We start from the raw sequence: 24,099 nt of genomic DNA, 5'->3' as shown, positions 1-24,099 counted from the left end.
GGTTTTTTTTTTTTTTTTTTTTTTTTTTTTTTTTTTTTAGTTTATTTATTTATTTTGAGACAGAGAGAGAGAACATGGGGAAAGGGCACAGAGAGAGGGAGAGAGAAAATCCCGAGCAGGCTCTATACTGCCAGCACAGCATGCGGGGCTCAAACTCGTGAACTCTGAGATTATGACCTGAGCTGAGATCAAGAGTCGGACGCTTACGTGACTGAGCCACCTGGGCCCCCCCCAACCCCCCAGCACAGTGTTCTTAAGCATCTCCTTACGATTTTGCTCTTCGGGGTTGAAACATGTGACGTGTCCACACGCGCTTACGCCCCTCGACGAGATACGGAAAGCCATTGTTTTTTTTCAGGACCAACTACTTGAGTATATTTTTTTCCTTTCTCTGGGGACTTGACGATGTGTAACGTTACGTCATAAACTGGCCTGAAACACTGTTTGTTCTGTGGCGCGATCCATTAATAACACCTTGTAACTAGGACAGTTTTTTACCCCCGTTCTCCATCTGGCTATTTATAGTGAAGCCTAATTCCTCGGAATTAAAACGCATCGATTAACATCAACGGCTATAACTTATTTAACTTGAAGGACTAGAATTTGTGGCTTGGAGAAATCATTGATAAAGACAGTGGCCCTTCTGTGGGACAAGGACGGAAAGCGGCGTGCGGCATGCCCGAATGGAATGATCTAGCAAACGTCCACACACGCTGGCCCAGCTGGTGGAGGAGAGAGCTCAGAGATGGTGGAAAGCACGTGGGTGTGTGGGGTCTCCTAAGGAGAACAGGAGAGCAGGGCGACGAGGACAGAGCACTGGGCTGTCGGAGGACGAAGAAGATGAGAAGGGTCACCGGCCACACACCTGGAGCCAGGGGCCGGCGGACGGTCACCGAGACGGGAGAGAAATGGGCCATGTCACGTGCTGCGGAAAGACCAAAGAGACACGAGTGGACGAATGTCACTGGCACTTTGCGGTAGGGAGGCCCCTGGTGGCCTCAGCCTGAGCAGTTTCGGTGGGGCCCTGGAGGGGGAAGAATGACAGGAGGGGGGCGGGAATAGACGTGCAGGTGCCAAGACCGTTGGGCTCACGGCAGTGACCCGTGCCTTCCTCTCCAGCTGGGCTCCTGCTCACTGCCGCTTCGGGATCTTGACCGTACTGCCCCTGCCCGGGGCCGCTTCCCACGGTTCTGTGCCGAGCTCTGAAGCCCCTGTGGCCTCCAGGCCCGTTTGCTGCTTCAGGCGGGGTCTCCTGCTGGCTGGCTGTCCCCGCAGGGAGACTGTTCCAGGAGCTAAATCTTGTTAAAAACCAGAAGCGGAATTTGCTGAGTGCCTGTTACATACCGGCCAGTTGCGAGTGTCTTCCACCAGTGCTGTGACACAGGTGCGGTCGGGGAAAAACAGACAGACTGAGAGAGAGGTCGCTGGCATCCAACACCAGGCAGGCGGGACGCTAGGGTCGGGCGCTGGTCCACTAACACACTCCAGCGGGAGCAGGGGCCCAGGGGTCCCCGGGACGGGGGTTGGAGGTGTGGTGGTGTTTCCAAGTGTGTGGATGGTGCCCTCGGAAGAAACAAGGTATCGTCTGTGTGAGGGCAGACACTCCAAGGAGGCGAGGCTTTATCCCAGATAAAAGGGAACTTGCCACAAAGAAACGATGCTCGGGAGCGGAAGGCCCTTCCTTTCCAAAGTGCGAGGGTCTGGTCTCTGGAAGTGTGTTTTCACCTTCTTGGAAGTTCTCTGTTTGAATTTTGAAATTTCGAGGAAATAACATTTTGTAAAGTCATCATCCTACACGTACTTTTTCTGCCCCGTGGCTGCATCGTATTCTGTCCGTATTTTCACCACGGTTATTTGCAGAAGGCCCCCCTGTTTCCCTCTGCTATAAATAACATGGAGATGAACACCTGTTCAGTCATCTCCGTGGGCATCTCTGATCGTCGCTGGAAGTTAAGATTGCTGGTTCAAAGGAGGCGCACATCTGTGAAGACCGACGAGCCCGCCACCCTAGTGTGGTTTTCCATTACTCTGCAGAATTTCACGACAGCCGAGAATTTCTATTTGTAAAACTGAGCGTAGGGATTTTTCTGGAAGCTAATCAATGACTTCAGGCTTATCAGCCATTGCACTGTGCTGACTCCAGAAGATTTTGAGTTTCTCCCATGTCTCAAAGAACACTTACGATTTTAATTATTCATGAAGCATTTAAATAAGCTTCTTGCCCCGCGTCAAATAATGCAGCATTACGTATTGGGGGATAAACTATTTACTTACGCTTTTTGAAGTTAATGAAGTTAAAGTCTAAGAGTCTCGTATAAATGTCAGGGTAAAATACAATGCTAATTTAGTTTAAGAGAAACAACACTGATTTTCTTATTTTCCGGAGTGAATTTTCTCCTGATGTGTTTTTTTTTTATTAATTTTTTTTTTTAATTGAGAGAGAGAGAGCATGAGCAGGGGAGGGGCAGAGAGAGAGGGAGACACTGAATCCAAGCAGGCTCCAGGCTCTGAGCTGTCAGCACGGAGCCCAGCTCAGGGCTTGAACTCTTGAACCGCCAGATCATGACCTGAGCCCCCAGGCGCCCCTCCGGGCAGGTTTTTAATTGAAAGCTGGGTGTCTGGCACCCCGTCACGTGAGAAGGAGTTGGTTCCCAGAAGTAGCTACAAGCCAAAATATCTTAATACGATGCTTACGATGCCTTGTTTATCAGCAGCACAATGTTTAAAACTGGGGTTTTATCTCGAGTGGCTCATTTAATGACAACACTGCCAAAAGGTAGTTTCACTTACAAAAATAAAACAAATGTAAGTTCTTTACAACCTTTACTAGTGTTAAAACCGGGTGCGATGCACGAGTGGGATTGTGGGGGGGGGGGGGGGGGGGGGGGGGGGGCGTGGCTGTTGTTAAGCGTCTCCCAGCAGGGCTGAGCTGGCTGGTGGAGAGCGAGGACACCCCTGCAGCCTGGCTGGGCGATGCCGCCTCCCTGCAGCAGGGAAGGAGGAAGGACTGATGGATAGACGTCCTTTGTTGTTCGAAATCAGCCTCCAACTGCAGTCCGCAAGCGCATCCTCTGGGGCGGGGCTCCTCCCTGCGGCTGGGTGCGCGGGAGGGTTTCTATGGCAACGACCACGCGGCTGCAGTGACCTCTTACCCCATGCGTCTTTGGTTCCAAACTCCTAGGGTCTCGCAGCCTCCCGGGAGGTGCCCCAGGGTCCCGGCCACACCACAGACGCGGGCCAGGTGATTTCGCCTCTCTGTGCCTCGGCGTCCTTCCTGGGAAAGCGCTCTAGTTCATGAGCTTGTTGTAAGGTGAAGAGCATCCAGGTGCGGTGCTCAGCAGGGGGCAAACGCTGGAGCCCCCTCCGTGCCCCAGAATCCAGCACCTTCGCCGTCCTCGCACGGGACGCCCACAGACCCTGCAGGACAAGGCCAGCATCCCATGGCCGTTGCCGCCGCGTTTCTGCTCTGTGACCTCTCTCGGGCAGCCCCGACTGACTGGTGCTTCCTTGTTCCTTGCCCTGAGCCCTGCGTGGATCTCCCCCTGGTGACCGGACAGCCCTCACCACCCCCAGCCGGCCGGCCACCCCTGCCGCGTCTCTGGCCTGTCCCCGCGGCTCAGAGCCACCTGAGCGGGAGCTCCTCTGTCTCCGGTCACCTCACAGGCTGCTGGTCTCTCTGCTTGCAGGGTCGGCCCCGCCTCAAATCTGCCTTCATCCAGGTGTGCCCCTGATCCCCAGAAAACACAGACCTCATGCCATGATGCCCCTCCTCACCGTCCTTCTCAATGACTCCCCCAGCGGGCAGGAGAGATTTAAATCCTTAGCCTTGTCTCCCATCTCATCTCCAAACATGCAGACGTGCTGAGCTGCGGAACAACAGCATCTCCCATCACTCACCATCCTTCCAGACTCCCTTCCGCCTTCCTCCAGGAAGCCCTCCCTGCTTGCCCAGGGGGTGGCCTAGGAGCGTATCATCCTCCCAGCATTTATCCTGATGTTTGGCTCTCAACAAGGTTTTTGTTGAATAAATGACATAATTGCCAAAAAAGATAAATATTATTGATGACAAGAAATGTTTGATTTATTATACTAACTATAATACACGTTCACTGTAGGAAGTAATAAGGAAAATTCAGACAATAATAGGAAATAAAAATTACGCCCTGTACTGTGACCAAGCATAAGACCTGTTAACAGTTTGTTTTATTTTCCTATGGGTTGGTTTTTTGGTTTTTATTTTGGTGTGTGTGTGTGTGTCTGTTTTTTTTTGTTGTTGTTGTTGTTTTTTTTTTGCCTGTGGACGTTTTTGAACATAGTCTCAATTGCATATTTGGAAACACTGCATTTTTGATTCCCTTTCCTAAGGAAAGAAAGAAGCCCAACTCTTGTAATCAAAATGCTCTGAAAAACGTTTTAACGGCCACAGAATATAGCACGGAGGACATCCCATCATGTGCTTGTCTTTTCCTATTGGACACAAAGAGGTTGTCCACACGTTTCTGTGTTTCTTTGTTTACAGCTGTGAATAACACGGCAGGAAGTGTCTTCACGAAGAAGTAAGTTCTCGCACCTCAACCTGCCTCCTTAAATTAGAGTATTAAATGGGCAGAGACAAATGTAAGCGGCGTAAACATGTGTGACGGGCCTGACACCCGTTCCCAAATTGCTTTCCCGAAAGGTCGCATCCGTGTTTACACTCACCGCGCGTTCACCGCGGGGTCAAGCGCTACGATTATTCTTAGCCTTTGTGAGTCTGGCGGCTACAGACTGGTAGCAGGTGAAGCTCTCGAATGCTCTGAAGTTGTCTTGCAATTGTCAAAGCACGTCTGGGAGTGTGAGAATGTTTTGCTTTGGTTTTGCCGATTTGTAGATGACTTATTTACCCGGTCCTAGCGGTGGCCAGTGTTTTTTCTCAGTTCAGATCAGGAAGTGAACACCTTCCCGAAAGAACTAAGCCTAAACCAGTGCTTGAGGACCGAACCGGAGATTGGCCCCTGGGCGTTAGTTGCCCGGTGAGACATTAATGTCACAGCCTGCTGAGTAGATGAGAGAGAGCGGAGGTGGGGCTCGGCACCGAAATGACGGCTCCACCTGAGGTATATGCTTACACACGCCTCTTTTTAAAAACAACACGATCTAAGGGCGGTTGAACATGCAACGTCGGCTCAGGTCACGATCTCACGGTTTGTGGGTTCGAGCCCCGCGTCGGGCTCTGTGCTGACAGCTCAGAGCCTGGAGTCTGCTTCAGATTCTGCGTCTCCCTCTGTCTCTGCTCCTCTCCCACTCACACTCTGTCTCTCTGTCTCTCAAAAATAAATCAAACAGGGCGCCTGGGTGGCTCATTCGGTTAAGTGGCTGACTTCGGCTCAGGTCATGATCTCACAGTCCATGAGTTCGAGCCCCGCATCGGGCTTTGTGCTGACAGCTGGGAGCCTGCAGCCCATTTCGGATTCTGTGTCTCCCTCTCTCTCTCTCTGCCCCTACCCCACTCACTCTCTCTCTCTCTCTCTCTCTAAAAAATAAACACACATTGGGGTACCTGGGTGGCTGTCAGTTAAGCGTCCGACTTTGGCTCAGGCCATGATCTCGTGGTCCGTGAGTTCGAGCCCCGCGTCGGGCTCTGTGCTGACAGCTGGGAGCCTGGAGCCTGCTTCGGATTCTGTGTCTCCCTCTCTCCCTCCCTCTGCCCCTCCCCTGCTTGTGCTGTGTCTCTCCGTCTCCCAAAAGTAAATAAACGTTTAAAAACAGAAATTAAAAACAACACGATCTCCTGAAACGCAGCTGGCTACTCCAGCCCACGGCTCCCTAGGACACAGCTGCCGAAGAGCGGAAGCCCACCGGGTCTCCCTCATGCCCGCCGTGCGCGAGATGTGTTCACCTGACGAGGGGTCGCACGCGGCCTCCTCGAGAGTCAGCCTGAGCCGGCCTCTGGCAGGAGACCGGGAGAGTCTGGAAGAGACTGGGCACCGAGTCATTTAACTCAGCCCAGCAGGGAGGGCAGGTTTTCTCTGCTTTTGGACAACTGACGGAGGCGGCGGGCGGTTATAATCCTAAAAGGGAAAAAGTAACGCATACTCTAAGGATGACTTCTCAATTGGGTGTTTCGCAGAAAGGAAAAAGTCTGAAATGTCCCAAATAAAGCTGTTTGCCGTCATTGTAACACAGCTGGGAGGGCGAGAGCAGTATTGTTGAAATGGAGGTCACTGTGTTCTAGGAAGCCTGCGTCCTGGCACACTGGTGAGTCAGCCTGGCCACGGGGCCTTTGGTCACTTGTCAAGACTGGAATAATGACATCTCCTGATGGGAGCAGTGACCAGGCTGGCGGGTGTTTGGAGGCCCCTTCTGGCTGTGGTTTTAAGGAAGAGGGAAAAACAGGGGCCCCTGGGTGGCTCAGTCGGTTAAGCATCCGACTTCAGCTCAGGTCATGATCTCGCGGTCCGTGAGTTCGAGCCCCGCGTCGGGCTCTGTGCCGACAGCTCAGAGCCTGGAGTCTGATTTGGAGTCTGTGTCTCCGTCTCTCTCCACCCCTCTCCCGCTCATGCTCTGTCTCCCTCTGTCTCTCAAAAATAAATAAATGTAATTAAAAAGTTTTTTTCAAAAAGAAAGAAAGAGGGGAAAACATTTGTCCGACAGTGGCCAGGGATGGGGTGGGAGTCAGGACCATGGACAGTCCAGCTTGAGGCCATCACTCAACCCCAAGCCTCACTTTTTCACCACGATGCCACGGGAGCAGCGACGGTGACCTTTCAGGGCTGCCGAGGCGTCGCTGAGACCAAACACGGCACCTGCGTGAGCCAGCGGCCAGCGTCCCACGGGGAGGCGCGTGCAGCGACATCCACACCGCGCCTGGGTTCGGGTCCGCCTCTGCTGCCCACCAGCCGCAGGACCCCCGCAAGCCTCTCTGTCTGTGCTTTGGTGTCCTTGTCCTCAGTGTTATCAGGGTGGACAGTGCGATCTTTTCTCCCGATGGAGCTATTGGCAGAAATAACCCCAGTAAAGCACGTCAGACTTTGGATGAAGCTGATACACGCTGTGCGCTCTTGTTTTTGTCCAGCCTCACTGGAGGCTGGCTGAAGTCAGACACTTTGCCATCGGAGGCGAACCTGACAAGGACAGAATTTATGCGGAGTCTTTTATATTCCCGCAGCGACCGAGGCGTAGTAGGAAGAGCTGGGGGCGCACAGGGAGCGAGGGCTTTGCTGGGGCCCAGGGGCTTCTCTGAGCAGCACACCAGCTCCTTGTCCCACCTTGCCCCCAGTGTCCCTGCCCCGTGGGAGGGGCTGGCCAGGGGCTGGAGCCCACCCGGAGCTCCGTAGGCCGGTCAGTACTGTCCCGGCTTTGTATGCCTGTGTGCGTGCACGCGTGTGTGTATCTGTGCATGCGTGTGTACCTGATTTTCTTGTCAAACGTCTTCAACCTCTAAGCTCATTGTATTTCAGTCATGTAACTGACCAGTCTGACAGCATATTTATTTATTTTTTTAATGTTTATTTATCGTTGGGAGAGAGACAGAGTGGGAGTGGGGGAGGGGCAGAGAGAGAGGGAGACACAGAATCCAAAGCAGGCTGCAGGCTCCGAGCTGTCAGCACAGAGCCCGACGCGGGGCTTGACCCCACGAACTGTGAGATCATGACCTGAGCCGAAGTCGGACGCTCGACCCATTGAGCCACCCAGATGCCCCCAAAATGAAGCTTCTTAAAACAGATGGAGCCTGGAATTCTTACGCCAGAGAGTTAGACTTTTGTGTTCAATGAAGACTGAATATTTGAAAAATAAAAAATCGGGTATAATAAATGATTAAAATTCTTAGGTATCCGATATCATATCCATTGTTCAAAATAGGAAAGCAGAGGATTTTCTGCACCCCTGAAATTCAAATTTTATCTTGCCCTTAAAAAAATACTGACTTGGGGCACCTGCCGGGTGTGTGACTCTTGATCTCGGGGTCATGAGTTCGAGCCCCACATTGGGGGTGTGGTGTGCTTAAAAAAAATATATTGACTTAAGTTTAATCGTTCTAAATTTGGCTTATTATCCTGGCTATTCTGCGAGAGTAACTATCATACACTGAAATCAATATGTTACAAAAATCTAAAAATGGATGATACATATTGTTAAAATATTTCCCTGAGGAGCTTAAAACTCTAAACCTTTCCATGCGATTCCTCTTGTCTCTTCAAGTATTGTGTAGATAAACCACAAAATACTGACTTTCAGCGTCTTTAATAAGCAGCAGTATTTTTCCGTTCCTCCTAGAGCATGATGGAATCCCGTTACCATATGGTGGAGATGTCCAAACTCTTCAGATGAAGAACAGACTTACCAATGCACGTATGTTCAGTGCACAAGTCAGAAAAAAAGTGATCTTGCTTGTATATTAAATAAAACTCTGACGTGGATTAGGTCGTTAAATTCTTCAGCCGAGGGTTGGGGCCTCTTTGATTACCAACACTTAAATTTTTGTTAAGTTGCTTTAGTAAAAAAAAAAAAAAAAAAGAAAGAAAGAAAGAAACTTGGGGATGGACTCACCAAGGCTCGAAGTCGCCACCAGGAGGCACCACAGGCTCACCTGTCACTGGTCTGTGCCGTGGGAGGGGCTGTGGCAGGAGGCGGGGGCCACCTCCAGGAGAGCTGGACAGACCTCTGGGAGGAGTTCGGACTTCACCCCTCCTCCAAAGGAAGGCCGGCAAAGGTTTCGCTAGAGGGCTAACCTGCTCCCTGGTCACTGTAATCCCTTCTTACTTCCTCAAAGGCCCAAAGCCAACGTTTCCTGTTGACAACCCCCGAGCCTGGCAGGGTGCAGGGACGCTTCTGTGCAATGTCAGGGCACGTATCACAGTTAGAACTGGTTCCTTGCTTGTGCACTTACTTAATGCCAGTCTTCCCCCTGGAATGTTGACCGCCTGTTGTCACTGCTACACCACGGTTGGCTTGGTGTGTGATGTGTAGCGGGCCCTCCATCCATGAACGAGCGAAGGAATGGGATCGCACGGGCAGCAACGTTGGGGGGCTGTTTGGGATCACCAGTCACTCGGGGGAGACCCCCTGAGGCCTGACCGGTACGAGGCAGGGGCCGTGGGAGGGCACCGAGACGGCAGTGAAAACGGCAGCCGGCTGATGCCGAACTGAAGCCGGAGCAGGGGGAGTGTGGTCTTTGAGAAGAAGGCCGACAGCAGGGGTTGGGGCGGGGGGGAGGTGTGGAGGACATCAAGGCTCCGCGCCCACACCCTGCAGGTGTCGTCTCCTTTAGTCCTTTTGACAGCCCCATAAGGTTGGTGCCATTGTCGCTGCTCCTTTACGGACGGCGGAACCGAGGCTCAGAGACGTTCGATAAAGGGAACGCTGGCTGGTCACGCCCCCACGGAGGGGAAACGCCAGAGAAAGAGTCTAGGAGACCACAGGAGTTCTGCTTTGGATGTGACGAGTTTGAGACGCCTTTGGGACATCCAGCTGCGGGCAGGTAGACTGAAGCTTGGAGAAGTCGGGAGCAGGAACATAGACCTGGTGCCGGGGACACCTCGGTCACGGTCAAAGTGGGGGAGCCGACCAGGCCCAGGGAGCAAGAGGCATGACAGGAATCACTCTGAACACCAGCCAGGAATCCAAAACGACCCACCTCCACCACGTGGTTGTTCATTCTCTTTCTTTATTTTCTGTGGCATTCAGGAATAGGTATAATACGATCAATAAAATGCCAAGATTGTTATTTGCTGTTTGCAGGAGTGGTTGACGGTATCAGTTACATGAGAGACATATACAAAGATACATATACAAAGAGATCTATACAACGAAGTTGCATTATTGTTGCTGTTGTTAGTTTCTCGAAGCATAAAAGAAAGCTGGCGTCGATGGTCAGTTGTATGATTTCTTTAAAGCAAAATTAAAGAAGACAAAGAACTGTATTTGACCTCTGGAAAGACCCGGAAAGCTCCTCAACCTTGGGTCCACGGATCCCCCGAGGGCCTTCGGTTAGATGTCAAGAGACCCCCCTGAAATTGGACAGGAAAAAAGAACAGCGTTACCTCCAGTGTGAATGCAGGCCAGACGCTGGGGTGGTGTCACAGGTGTCTGTGACTTTGTCACCAGTAGAAACCCTGCTGTCTGTATGTCACATCACCGCGGTTGCAGACAGCTGGGGAGAGGACAGACCGCTGTGCCAGCATCGTGACAGACACGATCTCTTGTCACCGAGTGCACTCCCAATGCTGTGTGCTGTCAGTGCAGCTCTAGCCCTCCTTCCTCCCTGGCCTGTGGGGCTCCTCCCGCCACTTCCTGTTTCCCTGCGTCTCCCAGCAACGGCCTCAGGGCTCAGCTCCCAGTGTTTGTCAGGCTGACTCTCAGAAACCCCCATCTGGGAGCCCTGTCACACTCCAAAACACCCCGCCCAGAGGTGCGGGCACGCCCTGGAGTGCGGTCAGCCAGCCCCAGGGGTCCCCAGGTCACTGCCCCAAGTTACCTGAGCCCCTTCCCTTTCTCAGTCACCCAGCACCCAGCCAGAGGGTCCCCTGAACTCAGTGCTTCTGTTAACATGATGGCTCTGGGTGCTCGGTCGGTTAAGCATCCGACTCTCGGTTTCGGCACAGGTGGTGATCCTCGTGGCTCTGTGAGTTCGAGCCCCGCGTCAGGCTCTGTGCTGACAGCGTGGAGCCTGCTTGGGATTCTCTCTCTCTCCCCCCCTCTCTCTCTCTGCCCCTGCCCCACTCACGCTGTCTCTGTCTCTCTCAAAATAAATAAATAAACCTAAAACAATAATCATAAAAAGATAAAAATACATTTTGACAATGCATTTCAGAATAACCGACTTCCTTTGTAACCCTCTATTCTTTGCTTTAAGCATTTAAAAATATGATTCTGGGGGGCATGTGGGTGACTCCGTGGGTTAAGTGTCCTACTTAAGTCATGACCTCGAGGTCCATGAGTTCGAGCCCCACGTCAGGCTCTGCGTCTCCTCTCTCTGCCCCTCCCCTGCTCACACTCTGTCTCTCAAAAATAAATGAATAAGCATTAAAACTTTAAAAAAATATATGATTCTGAGAGCGGCCACAGGCCCTCACCGGCGTGCCGGAGGCATCCATGTCACAAAAAACAGGGAAGAAGTCGAAGTGGTCACCAGCCCAATTCATTGGGTTCCCTTGGGTTTGAAAGCCTCTTGGAACACAGGACATAAAGGTTTTTCTTTCCATTCTTCCTTCCTTTCTTTTCAAACAAACTAATGGAAGAAAGTGAACTTTGTGTTATTTTCCCCCCCTTTAAAAAGTAGTACGTGCTCAGGGCCCCTGGTGACACACGGTCTGTTGAGTGTCTGACTCTTGATCGCAGCTCAGGTCATGATCTCACAGTTTGTGGGTTGGAGCCCTGCACGCAGCTCTGTGCTGATGGCACAGAGCCTGCTTGGGATTCTCTCTCACTCCCTCTCTCTCTCTGCCCCTCCCTCTCTCTCTCTCTCTCTCTTTCTCAAAAAATAAACTTAAAAAAAAATTTTTTTTTAAAGTAGTACGTGTTTATCAAAAAAAAAATCAGCAAAAAGAAACAAAAAGTCTTCAGCGTCCTCCTGATGACATGAAGACAAGGCGTCTGTTTCGATGTATTTCCTTAGGGTCTTTGTGGTTTTTTATTTTCTCGTGACTGTTATGGGTGTGTGCGTGCGTGCACGGGTGTGTGTTACACACCGTGTTGTAGCATTTCGCATTTTATTCACACTTGTCGTAAACACCATTTTTATAGCTGGACAGGCTGCCGTAAAGCGGACATGCCAAGGCTGACTTGGCCATTTTCTTCTCACGTAAAACTTTAACGTAAATTATTTGTTACTGTGGGGAAATATGCCTCACGCACAATTCCCTATTTACGGTTGAGTGGCGGTCGGTACCTTGTAGAACTCTCATCTTCCCAAACTGAAGCCCTGTCCCAGCTAAGGGACTCCCTGTCTGCTTCCCCCAGCCCCTGGCACCCGCCCTTCGCTCTGTTTCTATGAATCTGATTAACCCAGATTTTTACTATTGCGCATTGCTTTCACATGCTAAAATGGCTTAAATGCGAGACTTAACGCAAGCAGTATCTGCCTGATGCCTGCCTTTTAAAAAAAAAAAACAAACTTTTTTTTTAATGTTTGTTTATGTTTAAGAGAGTGAAAGAGAGACAGAGCGTGAGCAGGGGAGGGGCAGAGAGGGAGGTAGACACAGAATCTGAAGCAGCTCCAGGCTCCGAGCTGTCAGCACAGAGCCTGACGTTGGGGCTTGAGCTCAAGGACCTCGAGATCATGACCTGAGCCAAAGTCAGACGCTTAACCCACTGAGCCACCCAGGCGCCCCTTGCCTTTTTTTTTTTTTCTTTTTAATTAAATTAGCAGCTGTCCACATGGAAAGCCATCCTGCCAGTCCTAAGTGTTCTTATTTTGCCAATGGTGTCTGAAAATTCACGTAGGGTCATGATGACTTAAATCTTTCTATGTCCCTGAACTGTAGCTGTGGAGAGCTCACAGCAGGGAGATGGCTTTAAAACAGACATGCGAGAGGCGCCTGGGTGGCGCAGTCGGTTAAGCGTCCGACTTCAGCCAGGTCACGATCTCACGGTCCATGAGTTCGAGCCTCGCGTCAGGCTCTGGGCTGATGGCTCAGAGCCTGGAGCCTGTTTCCAATTCTGTGTCTCCCTCTCTCTCTGTCCCTCCCCTGTTCATGCTCTGCCTCTCTCTGTCCCAAAAATAAATAAACGTTGAAAAAAAAATTAAAAAAAAAATAAAACAGACGTGCGTGATGGGGCACCTGGGTGGCTCGGTCGGTTGAGCGTACGACTTCGGTTCAGGTCATGATCTCACAGCTTGTGGGTTCGAGCCCCGCGTCGGGCTCTGTGATGACAGTTCAGAGCCCGGAGCCTGCTTCAGAATCTAAGGCTCCTTCTCTCACTTTGTCCCTCCCCTGCTCATGCTCTCTCTCTCTCTCTCTCTCTCTCAAAAATAAACATTAAAAAAATTTTTTCTTTTTAAATAAAACAGACGTGTGCTGGTCACATACTTGGAAGCTTTCTTCCACGTGGATTTCCAAACGTTTCGCGCGTCCAGTTTCGCGTGGAGACTGCTGGACCTCACAGCATCCAACCTCTGTTTTCTCGGAAACACTCCACACTGACGCTCCTGCTTCCTCCTTTTGTGATACTTGCATAAACAGAGTAACTAGGATTTTTCTAGCCATTATTTTTAAAGTTGTGGTTAAATACACCTAACGGAGTTTCTCAACTTAACCGTTTTTAAGTGCATTCACACTTCAGATGCGGCCATCACCGTTTCCAGAACTTTCTCTTCTTCCCCAAACTAAAACTCTGTCCCCATGAAACACTGAGTCTCCGTCCCCCCCCCCCCCCCCCCGGGGGCCCCCCCCAATCGACCTGTGTCTGTGAGTTTCACCATTCCGGAGATCTCCTGTAAGTGGACCATACAATATTTGGCCTTCTGTGTCTGGCTTACCTCACTTTGCGTATTGTTTTCGAGGCTTCACTAAAGTCCCTTTTTATCATTACCTTACTGGATAGTATTAAGCCAACATGAACATTTAGCTCAGGCCCCTTGGAAGTGCCCATCTGTGGCCACCAGAAGTTGGACAGCCCCTCCCCCACCCTTTCCCCCCAGATTTCTCCCGGTCTCCACTGCCTATACCCCTTTGCCTTCTTCCAGAGATAAAAGTTTCAAAAGACAAAGATAGTTCTATGGTGTTTTATTCTAAATGTAGGACATATACTTTAAACAATCATAGAATATTAGAGCTGGAATCTCTGAATATTTTCATCTTTTTAATACTCTTAGTTGCCCCACGATGGCAGATCGTTTCTTCTTTTTCAAAAGCCTATACCATAGGAGAGCCCCTTGACCCAAAAAGAGAAGTCCAGGAGCTTCTCCTGCATAATACCATTCTTGGGAGACACAGTCATACCCCCTTATCTGGCCTGTGAAATTCAGGTTGCACATCTAGATCAGAGTCGCAAGTAGGAAGTGACGGGTACCTGGAAGAAAGTAACTGTGGCCAAGTTCGGGCCTCTTGTTCTAGGAAGGTAACCTGGTTACTCCCGCATACTCCTGCCAGAGCCCCATGACTTCCGATTCTGGTTAATATTGCGATTCTAACGGTTTAACCGGCTTACGTATTGCTTTGCGCAAGGGGTCACGTGCAGCCTGTGCATTCTGAGCTGAAGGCCAAGGGCAGAGCCATGCTGCCTGGAGCCGGAAGGCAGCGGGGGAGCGGGGAGAACTGGAGTTCTTCTGGGACAAGAGCTAACTCCCATTCCCCTTGGTAAATGGTGACTAGATACATAAGATTTAGATTCGTGCCCCCTGAATTCTCTTGTAACATTGTGCCTTACACGGGCCAAACACCTGCACCTCATTCACAGCTAGCGTTGTATTTACTTAAATACTGATGGCGAATAATGACTCATTTGCTGCTTACAAACCATAGGAAGTAGGTAACACCGTTACTCCTATTTTACAGATGAGGACACTGAGGCACAGAGAGGGGTTTGCATAACTGGCCCAAGGCCAGCAGTGAGTTTAGGGAAACTTTCCGCCCAGGCAGAGCTGGTGCGTTCCTCTTCTTCCGGACTCGCCCAGCAGAAAGCAATTGTATTCTAACACCGACAATAGTAATTAACTTCACACCGGCCTCAGTGCTGCGCCTTCTCCAAGTTGCTTTGCCTGTTTATCTTTTATTGGTCAGAATTAGACTCTAGCCTTTAGCAAGAGTGTCTTGTTCTGAGACGTGTCATTTGCTTCCTTTCAGGTGGTTCAGCAGGTGACTGACCACAGATTCTCTGCTCACTTTATTGGCGACTTTAATGCTATTTAAATTCTAACAAGCTCTGAGTCTGCCTGTATTATGACAGCAAAAGCACCATCTCACGTAGCTGCTGTGTCCTTACTAGTTCCCTGAGCCTAGAGGACCCATATTAAGAGGAGACCAGTAAACCAGGGCTGCTGGAATGTTCTAAGACGGCAGTTCTGATGTTCAGACAGGGTAAAGAAACGTGCAGAGTAACTACAGAAAGAGGGAGAATTTGTAACCACTTGTACGTCTAATCCAAAAAACCAGGGTAACGTTGAGAGTTCGGTGAAATCTTTTGTGATGATATATTAAAACACACACACACACACACACACACACACATAGCAGTGGCATATCCCACGATAATGATTTTTTTTTTCAATTATGGCAAAAAGGTCAGAGCCCGTTCAAAGTCGTATTGAGGAACAAGGAACTCTGAAGGACCTCTGTGGAAAAGACCATTACAATATACTGAAGGCCGTATCAGATTGGAAAGTGGAGAGAGACACCTGGTTTCTCAAATAAAATTCCAGTTTAGGGGACAAGACTGGTTTAACGTTTGATGAGTGGACTCTCAAGTTAATGTCGAAGAGTAGAGAGTGAGACGAACCAAGACATTTTTGGAAAAGAATTAATGAGGGCGATTTTTTCGACTTGTTTGGTAGCCCCAGGTTCTTTGTTCAAACAAAATCCTACCTCCCTCTTCAAATGCAGTCAGTGGGTCCTCTACTGCTTCCTGAATAAAGTTCACCTACTATGTAAACAAAGAACATTCTAATAATATCTAAAGGTATTCTGAAAAGCAGTCAAATTCCCACGATGCCATCACTGAATAGAGCGGCCGGCTGTGTTGTTTATTCTGTATTTCCTTCCAGTCTTTGTCTGTACGAGGTCATTTTTACTTAGTCGTATTCAAAATATACTTGTCTAAGGACCGAAAACATGCAAAGCTTGGCTGTGGGAAGAGCTGTAGAGGCCATGCCAGAATTCTGGGGGGGCAGCTGCCTGCCAGGGGCACAGCTCCGTGAGTGCTCCCAAAATGCTGATTAAAGCCTCAAACCAAACTAACTAAGCGACAGGGACTACCCACGGCTTCTCTAAACCCGGACGTAAAGTGCTGTTCTGGAGTCCCTTATCTTGCCGGAAGAATCATCCGTGTGCTTTTAGAAGAACGGACAGAATGTGCTGCAAGCCCTTCTTGCCAGCCTGGGGGCCCACTGTGACCTGCCGTCCTGCGTGGTGGCTGCGTCCCTCCCATTCTACACAGGAAGCTGGGGGCGGGGTGGGGGAGTCCCTGGAGGGCCCGAAACCGCACACCAAGGAGCAGCAGAGCGGGGATTCCGGCGGCCGGAATCGAAGCAAAGGCTTGAGGGCTTCCTGCGGGCGTCACCGTGGCCTCTGGGTGGGAGTTACTGGTGCTCTGACCCTTCTCACCCTCTGTGATGGCGCCCGGCCAGAGGGGACGAGAAGCCAGGCCCCGTTCTGGGACCTTCTCCCGTGCAAGGCTCTTGCTTCCAGTTCACTTCCACCGTGACCCCCCCCTTGGCCTTGGCCTGCCCATGCCACCTCTGAAGTCTCAGCTTCAGACTTCCCGCCTGGGGGGCCCCCACCTTCCGTCTCTATGTCTGGTGCTGACTGCTTTGCTCTTCCTGCTACGACAATTAGCGCGACTCCCCTGTGTCAGTTGGTAAGTCAGAGTGCTTCTAGAGCGTGGGCACCTTTGGTGAAGGTACAAGCCCCTGTACATCAGGGGTTCTCGCCTGGGGGCGTTTTGCCTCCCGGGGGACAGTTGCCAGTATCTGGAGACATTCTGGGTCGTCCCAGCTAGGGTGGAGAGTGCTCCTGGCATCTAGAGTGCGGAGGCCAAGGACGCTGCTGGACGTCCTATGAGGCACAGGACAGAGGCCACACCAAGAATTACTTGGCCCCAATGTCCCTGGTGTCGAGGTTAAGAAACCCTGCTCTCTATTCACGTTAGAGTTTCCTCATAAAGTCTGATCCCACATTTGATACTGGATGTCTCCACGGAAGTGGGGTAAGAGGAGGGGGCTTCGATATAATCTGAGTAGCTAGCCTAGCATCAAAGCTCCTGGTCAGAAGCATTTCAAAAGGCCCCAGTGAGCTCAGAGAACCCCGCCCCCCATTATGCCAAGGCGGGTCCAAGCAGCCCCACAAGATGTCAGGTATAAAGGTGCCTGTAATTGACCTCTTTGCTGGTGCTCGGAGATGACGTGGTCAGGAGTGGCTATATGATCTCCGGTTATTCCAGAATTTCCACTCTTATGCCAAACATGCCTCTCCAGACTGCTGTCCTTTGCTCCTCCTTAAACTTCCCTTGAATTTCACCTACAACACTCATTTTTCAAAGGTAAGACTTTCTGATTCTATGTTAAAGCCTCTGTAAAGATACACAGTTCCTATAGATTGACGGTAAAGGAGTCGCTCGTAATCTGGTACTTTTCTGGAGTCTCTAGGTGATGACTTATCTCTGAACTGTATTTCAGGGACTCGAGTGCAGAGGGGAGTAGCCTTCTATCAGGGTAGGGGCTTGTGTTTTTAATGCCACGCGGAAGTGCGTGAGACGGTCTTCATTATACGTTATTTACTCCTTTCTTTAGAAAGATGCCTTTAGGGATGCTGTTTAGGAACTTCTGTACCTTGGGGTAGAAGGCGGCTCTCACTTCTGCCGTTCTCGTCCGTCCTTAAGTCAGGTCTCCTTGAAGTCAAGCTGCTTATTTGTGGGAATGCTTGATTTTTTAAACCTTTGAATCCATTTTACCCGCCCTTAAGTTTCCCTGTTTGCTGTAGGTACTGCCTCAATTCAGATCATAAAGCCCTATGCTCCCCACACTTCTTTTCTGTGAATGACATTTGCCGATCACATCTGTAGCCTGATGGATTTCTGAAGGGTAAAGATTTGTTCCGTGGCTGTGATTATGATTGTGTTCTACCTTTCTAGCACGGTAAACTCAGGGGCGGGAGCACTGAGGTCCAAGCCAAATAAATGAGTGAGAACCTAGAAAAAGCATTGCCTTCACTTATTTAATCACCATATTCTATTCCCAAGTATATGGTGAGGCGTTTGGTTTATTTCTTATCGGTGGGGTATTCCATTAGCTGGTGAACACCATTCTCGAGAGTACAGTGTACTTTCCCACCTCCCTATTTATTCTGAGCAAAAGCCTTTCAAGTTGACTATTCAGAGAGCATAGGTGGATACATTCTTTTCTTTGCTTTAGAGTTGACTTGGAGGGATTTTTCATGATGTGTCCCTATCTGGCTGAGAAATGCATAATAGAGTTTGGTTGTTTTGTTTTCAATATTCTTAGAAAATAACTGGTCGATTTTTGCCGTGTGTTACGCTTACGAGAGGCACAACTGGTTTTCCTAAGAGGTACTTCATTGGAGGTGGACGTGGCCGTTTCCTTGGTTACAATAAATGGGAGATGCTTCTTCGATCTCCCACGTCCCCAGTCTGGCCTCAGGATCACCAGTTCTGAGAGACGGAATGAAAAAATGGATCCTTTTTTTTTTTTCCTCCAGGATTGCTATGGACTTATTCCTGGACACTTTTGGATATGAACTTAATTCCAGAGTATAATAAATCAGAGATTATGTTAAGTGTGGGTCCAACTTTACCCTGTGACAGCACCGCTGGGCTTTCTGGAGCTTGTGGAAGGGCTCTGTGTTTGGGAATGGAAACAGCATCCCCCTGGCTGGGCCAGAGACAGCTCTGTGGCAGGCCCTCAATTTCTGTTCCTCTTCCCTCAGCCCCATGCTCCACAGTCCCTGTGCCAGGATCGTGCTCCCTGTTATCTGTCCTCTCCTGGCCACTTGGTTTCTCATCTCCATTCAGCTCAGAATCAGGGCCAAATCCCAAAGTCCAGACACCTGACCCTTTGGGCCAGAGTCTCTCGGGCCTGTCCCCACCCCCACACCCTTTCCCCCACTCTCCCTTGGCTCCCACCTTTCAGCCTCTCCCGTCCTCACAAACCGAGAGGGACAAATGAACACGTGTCCCTACCCGAGCCCTGCCCCCATCCCTCCTTCCTCCCAGGCTGCAAGTCTGCCATTTGTCACACCTGCCCAAATCGCTAAAAATGTTTAATTGTAGAATTTGAGCAACGGCATGCAGTAGCCGTGTTGTAAATTAAAGGCTTCGTCACCCCTTCTCCTCCCTCCGTCTGCCGTGTGTAACACGGCTGTCACACCAGCCCACTGGGGCGGCTCATGAACGGGGCTGTCCGGAGACGCCTCTTTCTCTGTGTCTCTGACCTCCCCTCGTCCGTCTTGCCTTGTTGCTGGCACATCCCTCACCCCCTGCGTGTCACAGCCCCACGATTCCTTCCCTCACCTCTTTCCTCTTCTGTGCCTGCGCTCACCTTCCTCGTCACCTTAAACCAGCTCACGCTTGTGACAGTGCCGATGGGCCTGCTGGACACCTCCGCCAGGCTTTCTGCCCCTTCAGTGCCGTCCGCCCAAAACCCATACTCATCACCTTCCTTAGAAAATCCAAAGGGATTTATTAGATGAAAAGGAAGCGTGGTGAATCGCGGGGCACTAGGCGGTTATTAAAGAAAAAAAAAATTCCTAAAGACATTCCATTTTTAAGAGAGTTTCTATTCCCAGTTTCTACAAAAATAGAAAATACTGAAGATCTATGAGAGTTAATGATAACCTGCCAAAGTCCTCCGTTCAGGAGAATCATCCACCCACCCGCCCATCATTTCTGAAGTGCCCACCGTGTTCCAAGGTGAGGACACCCTCCCATTCTGGAAGGGCCCACTCCTGGGGGAGGAGAGGCTAAGTACCAAGTCATAGGCAGCTGAGAGAAGGAAGCGTGTGGTTGTATCACACCCCAGCACAGGTGAGTGCTCCCTAAGCAAGAGCCGTTTCTATGCTAGAAACGAGCTCACTCTTCTTTTCAGCTCCCCCGGCCCCGGATGCTTCTGTCCACTGGAGGCAGCCAGCATTCTGGCCTACAAGCTGTGTTCGCTGCCCCGTGGGGTGCAGCTTTCTCTGCAGATGGCACGCGGGGTCTGGCCCTCCACCAGATGAAGTGCTTTGTAAACTGGACGGTGCCGTGCAAGTCTGGGTAATCGTTTCACGAACCGGCTTTTTAACGTGAAGTGTTCTTTGATATTCGCCAAAAGGGTCCATACGAAATCATAACAAAAATGCAAGCTCATCGCTTGTAGAAGGATTTAGAGACATTCATTTTGTAGCAATTCGTGTTCACGAAAAGCAGTAGTTAACGGCTGATTGTGACTGATTTAGAAAAATGGTTTCGTGTCAGTCATCTGACTCAAGGGGAAGCCGAGAGCACCCCCCGCCCCCACCGTCTGCCCTCTGCTTCGTGCTAGGATCCCAGGAAGGGTTTGTCTCTGTGGTTCCGACACTTAGAACCAAACCGCAGCTGGAGGCAAAGCTCGTGAACCTAGCAACAGACCCAACACCATGGAGATGAGTAAACTCAGTTTGGGTGTGGCCATGTTGGTTAAATGTCCTGGCATTTGCCGGTCAGCTCTGCTTCTGCTGTTCCCAGAACTAAGTGAGACTGATCAATTTACCTTTGGCTCATTTCCCAGGGGTCCCTTAAGAAGTTAAGTCCCCGCCGGTGATCTTACTGTACGTCGGAGAACTGCTTTTTAGATATTGGACATTCAACTTTTGTTGAGGGGGCACAGAGGATCACAAGCAGGGCGACTTCTAGGAATGCCCGAGAAAGTCCAGAGCGTTCAGGAACCCTCACTACAGAGCTCCCAGTGACTGCGCGTTCGCTGGTCCTTAACAGCCAGGAAGGGGCAGGAAATCCAGAGTCCACCTGTTAGAAGCAGCACCTTGGCCAGAAAACTGCGGAACTGGGGGGAATTGAACCTGCGTCCCTAACCTCACAACTGCTGCTATAAGGACCCTGGGGCAGCACTGGCCCAGTCCAGACGGACAGCCACCCTGTTCTGAGCACATCCCCCCCCACCCCGTCATGCCGCTCAGCCCGTGCAAAGACACCCCGGGTTTCTCCTGCTAACCTTCCTGAGGATGGAAACCTGGGGCTTCTTGTCTGCTTTCTTCTCACCTGACACTCAGGTGGTTTTAGTTTTGTCTTCTTCAAGGGAAAGGGTGTTGATTACTCTGCCAAGCTGCCTTTCGAGCCCCGAGCACGGGGGAGAAATGTGTATTTGGAGCAAGACATTCGACAGAATGTCACTTTTGACAGCTGTACCCCCTGTCTTCCATGTTTTCCTGCACTTGCTGAAAACAAGCTTGTAGGCTCCTCATTAAGTCCTCACAAGCGGCCTTGCTAAGAATTAAAAAAAAAAAACCAAAAAAAAAACCTGCCTGGAAAGGGGGCTTCAATGAAGGACCTTTTCATTAGAGACCTATTTATAATCGAAATCAACAGAAGGCAACGCGACCCCTTGGGCCCCGGGATCTGCACAATAATATTAAGAAGCACGGATTCAGGGCTCCACTTACAATTTAGGCTCTGACATTCGCCCCGTGGCTGGGAATGGTTCTGGGACTTGGCCGTCTCCCAGGACTCCTGGACTGAGACACGCTCACAAGGGAGCAGTCTCTTATCTGGAAGGATGTTGGGTTAGCAGTTTGCTCTGATGTGCTCCCACTTAGTGGACTAAGAAATCTCTTGTGCACAGACTGTTCTTATTTTACTGCTGGTATTGTTAGTTTATCCCTAGAACTAAAAGTAGCCAGCTTCTTCCTGCCTGATGGTGTCCTGCCACCCAGGGCTTCTGCAGCCGGCCCCTCTTGTAGCTTCTCTGGTCATCCCCATTCTCAGCCATTTTAACTCAGTGTTTTTTGGTTTTTTTAATCTTTATTTCGTTTTGAGAGAGAGCGGAAGCAGGCTCCAGGCTCTGAGCTGTCCTCACAGAGCCTGATGCAGGGTTCAAACTCACGAACCGTGAGATCATGACTTGAGCCAAAGTCGGACGCTCAACCGACCGAGCCACCCAGGCGCCCCTATGATTGAAACTTTTGATGTCATTAATTGTTACCTGAAATTATGTTATTGTTGGTCTTCTTGCCAGTTTTTTTATTTAAAAATTTTTGTAATGTTTATTTTTGAGAGAAAGAGAGAGAGAGAGAGAGAGAGAGAGAGAGAATCTTAAGCAGTCTCCACGCTTAGCGCAGAGACTGACTAGGGGCTCGATCCTATGACCCCTGGATCATGACCTGAGCAGAAATCAAGAGCCAGACACTCAACCAACTAAGCCACCCAGGCGCGCCTCATTGTTGCCCTGCTTCCTTCCTGCTGTAGAGGAGGACAGGAAGTCCTGGACACCTTGGGTGGGGACTCTGGGGACCGTGGGAAGAGAGGGGCTGACCAGCAGCATTGGTTTACCTTTCCATCAGGCTAGCAGGGCTGCTCAAAGGGGTCTGTGCGTTGGTACCCTCGGTCCTCCCCTCTATAGCGGGCACTGTCATTATCATTGGCATGTTTCAAATGAATCTCCAGACACAGCGCTAAGTAACTTGCTCTCGTGACAGAGCCAGGAATGGGACCAGGGACTTTAATTCCAGAGCCCACTTAACCCCTTCCCTGCTCGGTTTCATGGAGCTGATACTCAGATTGGATGGTGGCTGGAGGTTGGGGAGAATGCAGACATCTGGCATTGCCCTGTCACAGTGCCCTGCTCTGGGAGATGTGGTCATCGAGTTTAGGATGGCAAGTAGCTCTAGAATTTGCCTCCCCAGGTTGGAATATTCAAGCTGACGTCTATCATTCTCACCTGTGAAGTTGCTGCTGCTACCAAAATTATAATTGCTTTCCATGATAAATTCTGTAAGTTCCACACTTGTTTATGTAGAACAGTTTATTTTCTCCAATGAATGTAACTTTCAAGGATCAAGAATTGTACCACACTAACATTTCAAAAGAGGCACAGAATAACAAGAAAACAGGCATTAAAAGGTAGGCGTTTCACTCTTTGAAAGGTCTTTTGGCAAACCTAAAGATCATCCATCAAAGCTTGGCGCGGAGTTCGCCTTCATCAAAGTTGAAGCCTGGTGAATTTCTCCCACATCGGTCAGTCCAGGCGTCTGCTCGGCCTCTCTTTCTGTCGACCCTGCTCTCTCCCAGGTCAGGTCCTCTAGTCCATCAGTACCCCCTGTGCCCGCCCACCCTCCAGGTTAACCCCTTCCTTTAGGAGCCCACTCCTCTGAAGCCTGGTGCTCCGGCGCGCCCGTCCACCGTGGGAAGGTCAGCGCGCACAGGCCACGCGCTAACATCTGGCGAGAACTGTGGCTCGGCGGGCAGAGTGCGAAATTGGGCTGCTGTAACATCGAAATGTGAATCTGTGGTCTCGCAAGACTTTCTGGAGCCGCCTTTGCAGAGAATTAGGCCAAAGGATTCTATTGAAAACTCCCGTTTTGAGGCGGGGAGGTGGTCTTCCGAGAAGGACCTTCTGGGCAGGAGGGGGCCCGAGCAGCCTGGACCCAGGAGAGGAGGAGGGGCGCAGCCAGGTTCCAGGCACCCCAGGCCCAGGGCCTGGCCAGGGCAGGGAAACATTCCGGTGAAAACCTGCGCCGCGTCCTTCCCGTCGCTCCTGCCCCAGCCTGGCGAGGTCTGCTCTGCCCCGAGGACTTTTTAAGGAACGAGCAGCGCGCATCCCGGCGCGGGGACGACCCCGCTCCGCTCGGCCCCTGCCTCGCATCGCCCTCCCGGCCGGACCCCCGGCCGGTGCACGCAGCCCCCCCGGCTCCGCGCCGAACCGCTGGCACCCGCCCTCTTTGCTGCGCGGCCGACTCAGTTTTGTGGCTCCGGCAGCCGGCCCCTTGTCGGGGCGACGCGTTAACGGGGTACCCCCCGCCAGCAGGTGCTACCGCGCTCGGGCCGAGGTGGTCGCGAACTCAGAAGCTCAGTTTGGCGCGAGTCAGGAGGGCGTCGCGGGGCGGGAGCCGCGGAAGCGGGGGCGGGGTCAAGGCGGCAGTCCGCCCCGCCCCCCGCTCGAGCCCCGCCCCGGAGGACCCCGCCCCGCGCTGGCTCCTCCCCAGAGGGCCCCTCCCCCGCCCAGACCCGCACGGGCCCCTCCCCAAGCAGACCCCTGTCCCGCGAGCTCTCCACCCGCAAGCCCCCTGTTTCCCCGGCCCCTGAAGCTCTCTGCTCGCGCTCCCCCGACTCTGGGCGGACAGCCGGGGCGGGGTTGTGGGCGGGCCGTCTGGGGTCTTTTTTTTTTTTTTCCCCCTCCCCTCCACCTCCGCCTTTCCGGTGTCGAGCGGAGGGGGTTGGGTGGTGATTGATAACCGCGCAGCTGGGGCGCGGGGCGAGTAG

At 51.2% G+C, this 24,099-nt stretch overlaps 1 protein-coding gene and 1 long non-coding RNA gene across 44 annotated transcripts in view; one reads left to right on the top strand and one right to left on the bottom strand.

Annotated features, from left to right (window-relative positions):
• The window catches only part of LRRFIP1 (LRR binding FLII interacting protein 1), a 139,789-nt gene that overhangs the window by 32,179 nt on the left and 83,511 nt on the right, over positions 1-24,099 (top strand). The window lies entirely within an intron of this gene.
• LOC121014373 (uncharacterized) lies at positions 9,632-10,538 on the bottom strand. The gene is made up of 2 exons (XR_005783183.1): positions 10,023-10,538; positions 9,632-9,867 (listed from the first exon to the last, which is right to left on the bottom strand). It is a non-coding gene; the product is annotated as an uncharacterized LOC121014373 (long non-coding RNA).

Source organism: Herpailurus yagouaroundi, unplaced genomic scaffold, assembly GCF_014898765.1.
Source record: "Herpailurus yagouaroundi ecotype Mexico unplaced genomic scaffold, PumYag 202, whole genome shotgun sequence".
In the NCBI taxonomy this organism is placed as follows: domain Eukaryota; kingdom Metazoa; phylum Chordata; class Mammalia; order Carnivora; family Felidae; genus Herpailurus; species Herpailurus yagouaroundi.
This window is presented reverse-complemented; position numbering and strand designations above follow the sequence as displayed.